Source organism: Poecilia mexicana, unplaced genomic scaffold (genome assembly GCF_051168715.1).
Source record: "Poecilia mexicana isolate PSO_F unplaced genomic scaffold, ASM5116871v1 scaffold_5, whole genome shotgun sequence".
NCBI lineage: Eukaryota > Metazoa > Chordata > Actinopteri > Cyprinodontiformes > Poeciliidae > Poecilia > Poecilia mexicana.
The window spans coordinates 3,238,689-3,245,925 of record NW_028263374.1 but is presented as its reverse complement, the minus strand read 5'-3'; the positions used below and the strand labels follow the sequence as shown (position 1 = coordinate 3,245,925).

Below are 7,237 nucleotides of genomic sequence, written 5' to 3'. Positions count from 1 at the left end.
TAGAAAACAACAAGGAAAATGACAAAACAAACCCTAATCGCTTTCTATTTGCTCTTTCTCTTTCCCTCTGTCTGAGCCTCGCGGTGCATCTGACCTCTGACCTCAACTCCTCAAACCTGTCCTCCCATGGACCAGATGATGTCCCTCCTACAAAACCAGCCGATGAAAATGATTGAGAAGATCTGGAGGATCAAGAAGACAAAAAAGACCTCCATCACCTCCAGGGGACAACTGTCAGTCTCCTGTTGGGCATTTGGACTGAAAACTGTGTGAGACTGAGCTTAACAACCTCCACTGGTCTGCTGTCCAGTATCAGCGTAGAGGAAGAAAAGCTAAACATGCTTCGGAGCTGTGAGAGAAGACGACTCTGAACTGTTGACGCTTGTTTCATCTGTGGACAACATGGACATTTCCTGAGGGACGATCTGGACAACCCAAAGATCCAACGCCAAAACCAGTTGGACTGACAGGAAGCCGGAGGAGAGAGACAGGGGAGGATTTCGCTGCAGCAACGCCAAGACCAAGTGGGGGAGAGGGGTGCAAAGGAAGGAACAACCTGAATCCACATCAACCACTGTGAAGGACCACCTGTCTGTAATGTCCATCTAGATCACGACTTTAAATTTGAAACAGCAACAGAGTGAGCAGCAAAACTTCACTCTACCAAGTATCAAGTACTTCAACTTTTGACACCAGAGAGGACAATGTCCAGAGCAACAGCTAGTTTAGATGTTTCTGAAAGGCTCTCCACTCAAAGGACTATTGCTGGTCCACTGGCGAGTGACCGAAGGGGAGAGTGAAGTTTTACACTTTTCTGACAAGAGGTAACAAATCCTCCTGAGCAGACAGACGATCCGTGTTCCTGCTTCTACGCTTTACCTACTTTCCAGATGGAAAATCTACGCTTTCTTGTTGGGTTTTGAACGGACACTTATCTATACTTTCCCTGCACTAATGCAATTGTTTTGTGGGGTTTCCTAGAAAAAACATGAAATTGGGTAGCTTAATTATGATCATTCATAGTTGTTTGACTCCTAAGGATGTTTAAGAGTTTAGAAAGTAATTCTTCTAGTCATAAGAGAAGTCAATTTAAAATTAACTTTAATGTGTGTAAAAGACTCGTGTTGTCTCTGCCTGGCAGAGCTTTCCATCCAGAATTGCTTCATGATTGATTGTCCTACGAGCTCTCTGTATTGTGCACAATTCATAAATAAACCTGATTGAGTGATTTTACCTGAATAGTGCTTGGTAAGAGTTTTTTTCCACAACAATGGACAAAAACATTAAAGGCTCTCAAGTAAAAGGCGTGGCAGTTTTAGCTAATGTTGGACCCAGGAGCCCATGCTAACATTAGCATATTAGCCTGCGAAGACTTTTATGCGTCATCTTTTTAAAGAAAAATTAACCTGTAACCATATATGCGAGTAGTAAAGGCATACATGACACATGAAAATATACTGAAGACGAATAGCTCACCTTCAAAGAAGCTCTGTTTCTTCCAATGGAAGCTTCCCGCACTTTACTGCGCATGCGCACCGCTGAGCTGAAGCATTCACTCCAGTGACAAAAATGGTCAAATCCAGTTTACTCAAAATAACGTAGTCTTGTATTTTTCTCAGGCCAAACATGTACATTACTCACATTACTTGAGTTGAATAAACAATTTAGTGAGACTTGAGTAAAGCATACAAACCTAATTTAAGTAAGAATGGGTATAGAGCTTTGGAGTTGACGTCACAGGATATGACGTTTTCGTCGCTCGGCGCCATGTCTGGGGTCCACAGACCAAAACAAACTATTCAGAACACCGGTGTTTTCATTGTGTTACCAACCACAGTAAAGTTGTTTTCAAGTTGGATACTGGATAAACCGAGCTCCACGGAGTAAGAGACGTTCAGCTCAAGGTTGATCCGATTTATGAACGCTAATTTCGGCCAGCTGTTCTTAAGTCTCTCCACAAGCGCTCGGAGTTTCACATTGCTGCTGTCAATTTCCGAACACTCCTGTGCATAAATGCTTTGTCTTGTGACCAACTGATACCAAAAAGTGGACATTCATGCTATTACACGAGGCACACTATCTTCTATTAAAATTTTAAGTCATATTCAATAATTTTAATATTAAATGTTTTCTTCAGTAGCTTCCAAATTGTGTCCCATTAACTCAATCTGCTTGAAATTGTTCTACTAGATTGTATAGACGAGGCACACTCACCTTTATTACATTTGAACACCTTTTATATATTTTTTAGCTATTTCTGCAGTCAAAATTTTTTATTTTTCTTAGCTTGTAGGCCATGTAACCTATTAACTCAAAATCTGTGTACAATTATTCTATTAAACTATAGATTAGGCATATTTTTATTCCATTTTGACCCCTTTTTTAACCAGAATTATATTTAAAAAAAAAGAAAATTCATAAAATGTATTACCTCAGATGATCATCATTTGTTACCCGTAATGTTCAATTGCATAAAATTCTAGGCCAGGATCTATGTCATTACATGTTCACTTACCTGAAATATGTTAAATACAACAAATATTTATTAAAGTGTGGTCTATTTCATAAAATTTGTCACCTTTATTGTTTAATTACACATTAAATGTTTAAAGATGGGCTCTTTCATCTGGTTTGTGTCATGATGTGGCGGTGGACACAAATGCAGCAGGCAGTGGACTTACTTTATGTGGATGTAGAAACAAGGCTGATCTAACAATAAGAACTAAGGAACACAGAGCAAGAGAAACTAGAAGATCTAAACAAAGAAATAACCCAACTAGAATGACACAGAAAGATACAGACTCAGACATGGAACAATAACTGAACCTATGGTGATCAAATTAAGAAATAAACATTACTAGAAACCCTGCAGGGAGGCTGAAATAAGAAATAACTAGAAGGATAAAATAGAATAGTCATTAAAGAAGGCTTGACATGGACTCAGACAAACAAGGAAAAGCAATAATATTATTCTAACTACACTAAATACCATGAACCACTTAAGTGAATTGAAACACAAAGTTAATAAAATGAAAAGCAAAACAAACCCAAAAACCCAGTGTCTTGACAGATGTCTGATTATATAATTGTTTACTTTAATCACATAAAATATTTATTTAAAAATATAATCTCATTACATGTATGTTTATTACCTGAATATTTAAATATCAAATTGTTACTTAAAATGTGATTCTTTTCTTCACGTTTACATGCAACTTGAAGTGCTTGAATCAAACGATTCATGAATGTTTAATACATTAAATTATTAAATGAGAGAACAGCCACTTCCAACTGTATTTCAACACAAATGGTTCCTGTTCCTCTTCAGAGTCTGCAGCCTTGCTGAGCTCCTCTCCTGGGGTTCCTTCCTCCTCAGCCTCTCCAACTTGCTCCTCTTCTGTTGCCTCTGCTACTGTGTTTTCATTATTTACCTCTTCTGGGGTAAATAATGAAATCAGTCTCAGTAACCTGTTGATGGTTTTGCTGTATCGCCTCTGTAATTGACGCCCATGTCGGTCCGATGTTGTGGCGTTTACCTCAGTGACCCACATTCAGCGCTGGACCCCAGTCAGGATTGAGCTCATCCATTTCATACGTCGGTTTGCCTTTAAGAGGACATATCAGAACACATCGCTATTAAAGCTGTAAATTTGATAACACTAGTAAAATAGTTTACTTCACAATAATGTAATAACCTCGATGTCCACTGACAAAACTCGGACTATGCTACATAAACAATATTAGCCCGAGCTAAACAACAGAAACTGAACGTAAGAACACTCGGACAAAATCATAGAACAACATTGTGACACAAAACCAACAAAGCAAATTTAGACACTCACCAGAAAGGAAATGTCTGGAGGAAACTTGTAGGTATCTGGGGATTTTGGAGAACGTGATATCAAGACGTGTCACCGCTGATACCAGGACATTCGTCTTCTTTTCGTTAGCACCGATAGCTTAGCCTCCTCACGTTGTTTCCAAGCAGGATAATAGTGAAACCAAAGTCCGTCTTATATCCTTTTACCGTTTCAGTCGTGTGATCGGACATTACAGACAATAACGTAGCAAGTTCGTACCATAGCTAAATTATTTTAAGTAACTTGGATTGAAAAAATCTGCGAGACTGTTTTTTTTTATACTGCGAGACTGTTGTCTATGGACCCCTAAGATGGCGCTGATACCCCTCCGACTAGAGCAGTGACGTCACGCTCCAAAGCTCTATAGAGCTTTGGAGTTGACGTCACAGGATATGACGTTTTCGTTGCTCGGCGCCATGTCTGGGGTCCACAGACCAAAACAAACTATTCAGAACACCGGTGTTTTCATTGTGTTACCAACCGCAGTAAAGTTGTTTTCAAGTTGGATACTGGATAAACCGAGCTCCACGGAGTAAGAGACGTTCAGCTCAAGGTTGATCCGATTTATGAACGCTAATTTCGGCCAGCTGTTCTTAAGTCTCTCCACAAGCGCTCGGAGTTTCACATTGCTGCTGTCAATTTCCGAACACTCCTGTGCATAAATGCTTTGTCTTGTGACCAACTGATACCAAAAAGTGGACATTCATGCTATTACACGAGGCACACTATCTTCTATTAAAATTTTAAGTCATATTCAATAATTTTAATATTAAATGTTTTCTTCAGTAGCTTCCAAATTGTGTCCCATTAACTCAATCTGCTTGAAATTGTTCTACTAGATTGTATAGATGAGGCACACTCACCTTTATTACATCTGAACACCTTTTATATATTTTTTAGCTATTTCTGCAGTCAAAATTTTTTATTTTTCTTAGCTTGTAGGTCATGTAACCTATTAACTCAAAATCTGTGTACAATTATTCTATTAAACTATAGATTAGGCATATTTTTATTCCATTTTGACCCCTTTTTTAACCAGAATTATATTTTAAAAAAAAGAAAATTCATAAAATGTATTACCTCAGATGATCATCACTTGTTACCTGTAATGTTCAATTGCATAAAATTCTAGGCCAGGATCTATGTCATTACATGTTCACTTACCTGAAATATGTTAAATACAACCAATATTTATTAAAGTGTGGTCTATTTCATAAAATTTGTCACCTTTATTGTTTAATTACACATTAAATGTTTAAAGATGGGCTCTTTCATCTGGTTTGTGTCATGATGTGGCGGTGGACACAAATGCAGCAGGCAGTGGACTTACTTTATGTGGATGTAGAAACAAGGCTGATCTAACAATAAGAACTAAGGAACACAGAGCAAGAGAAACTAGAAGATCTAAACAAAGAAATAACCCAACTAGAATGACACAGAAAGATACAGACTCAGACATGGAACAATAACTGAACCTATGGTGATCAAATTAAGAAATAAACATTACTAGAAACCCTGCAGGGAGGCTGAAATAAGAAATAACTAGAAGCATAAAATAGAATAGTCATTAAAGAAGGCTTGACATGGACTCAGACAAACAAGGAAAAGCAATAATATTATTCTAACTACACTAAATACCATGAACCACTTAAGTGAATTGAAACACAAAGTTAATAAAATGAAAAGCAAAACAAACCCAAAAACCCAGTGTCTTGACAGATGTCTGATTATATAATTGTTTCCTTTAATCACATAAAATATTTATTTAAAAATATAATCTCATTACATGTATGTTTATTACTTGAATATTTAAATATCAAATTGTTACTTAAAATGTGATTCTTTTCTTCACGTTTACATGCAACTTGAAGTGCTTGAATCAAACGATTCATGAATGTTTAATACATTAAATTATTAAATGAGAGAACAGCCACTTCCAACTGTATTTCAACACAAATGGTTCCTGTTCCTCTTCAGAGTCTGCAGCCTTGCTGAGCTCCTCTCCTGGGGTTCCTTCCTCCTCAGCCTCTCCAACTTGCTCCTCTTCTGTTGCCTCTGCTACTGTGTTTTCATTATTTATCTCTTCTGGGGTAAATAATGAAATCAGTCTCAGTAACCTGTTGATGGTTTTGCTGTATCGCCTCTTTAATTGACGCCCATGTCGGTCCGATGTTGTGGCGTTTACCTCGCAGTGACCCACATTCAGCACTGGAACCCAGTCAGGATTGAGCTCATCCATTTCATACGTCGGTTTGCCTTTAAGAGGACATATCAGAACACATCGCTATTAAAGCTGTACATTTGATAACACTAGTAAAATAGTTTACTTCACAATAATGTAATAACCTCGATGTCCACTGACAAAACTCGGACTATGCTACATAAACAATATTAGCCCGAGCTAAACAACAGAAACTGAACGTAAGAACACTCGGACAAAATCATAGAACAACATTATGACACAAAACCAACAAAGCAAATTTAGACACTCACCAGAAAGGAAATGTCTGGAGGAAACTTGTAGGTATCTGGGGATTTTGGAGAACGTGATATCAAGACGTGTCACCGCTGATACCAGGACATTCGTCTTCTTTTCGTTAGCACCGATAGCTTAGCCTCCTCACGTTGTTTCCAAGCAGGATAATAGTGAAACCAAAGTCCGTCTTATATCCTTTTACCGTTTCAGTCGTGTGATCGGACATTACAGACAATAACGTAGCAAGTTCGTACCATAGCTAAATTATTTTAAGTAACTTGGATTGAAAAAATCTGCGAGACTGTTTTTTTTTATACTGCGAGACTGTTGTCTATGGACCCCTAAGATGGCGCTGATACCCCTCCGACTAGAGCAGTGACGTCACGCTCCAAAGCTCTATTGCCTTTTACAGTGTTCTAGGTACAGCCAAGATACCCTCAAGTATTTTTTAATTCAAGTGAATTCAATTGAATTCAATTCAGTTCAATTCAATTCAACTGAACAAGCAATGAGTAACAGAGAGGGCCAGAGATAGAGGTCTAATGATCCCAGTGTTCCGTAATCACCACTAGAGGGTGCAATCACCATACATTTTAAAAGCATATAGTTACGAAGGGAATGGGTGGCCTATTTATGATTTTTAAGGTTTTCATATGATTGACACTTAATTTAGAGTGAGCAAAATCCAGTGCTTGTCATTTTGTTTCATGTACGTTAATGTTACTTCTTTAGTTGAACAGTTCTCTAGGCTTTCAGATTTCTTTTCTTTGAATGTTTCTGGATGTTCTCTCATCCTCACTTCAGTCCTTTTGACAGAAATGTTTTAATGTCAAATTTGTTTTAGACGTCACACTTTCATGTGTGTCTTTAAAATGACCTGCATGAGTGCAGCAGAAAGCAA

General features: G+C 37.9%; 2 long non-coding RNA genes across 2 annotated transcripts; both read right to left on the bottom strand.

Annotated features, from left to right (window-relative positions):
- Positions 1–3,073: 3,073 nt before the first annotated feature.
- On the bottom strand, positions 3,074–5,403 carry LOC148159588 (uncharacterized). Its single transcript, XR_015762810.1, has 2 exons — positions 3,843–5,403; positions 3,074–3,605 (listed from the first exon to the last, which is right to left on the bottom strand). It is a non-coding gene; the product is annotated as an uncharacterized LOC148159588 (long non-coding RNA).
- Positions 5,404–5,582: 179 nt separating this feature from the next.
- On the bottom strand, positions 5,583–6,735 carry LOC148159587 (uncharacterized). The gene is made up of 2 exons (XR_015762809.1): positions 6,354–6,735; positions 5,583–6,116 (listed from the first exon to the last, which is right to left on the bottom strand). It is a non-coding gene; the product is annotated as an uncharacterized LOC148159587 (long non-coding RNA).
- Positions 6,736–7,237: the final 502 nt, after the last annotated feature.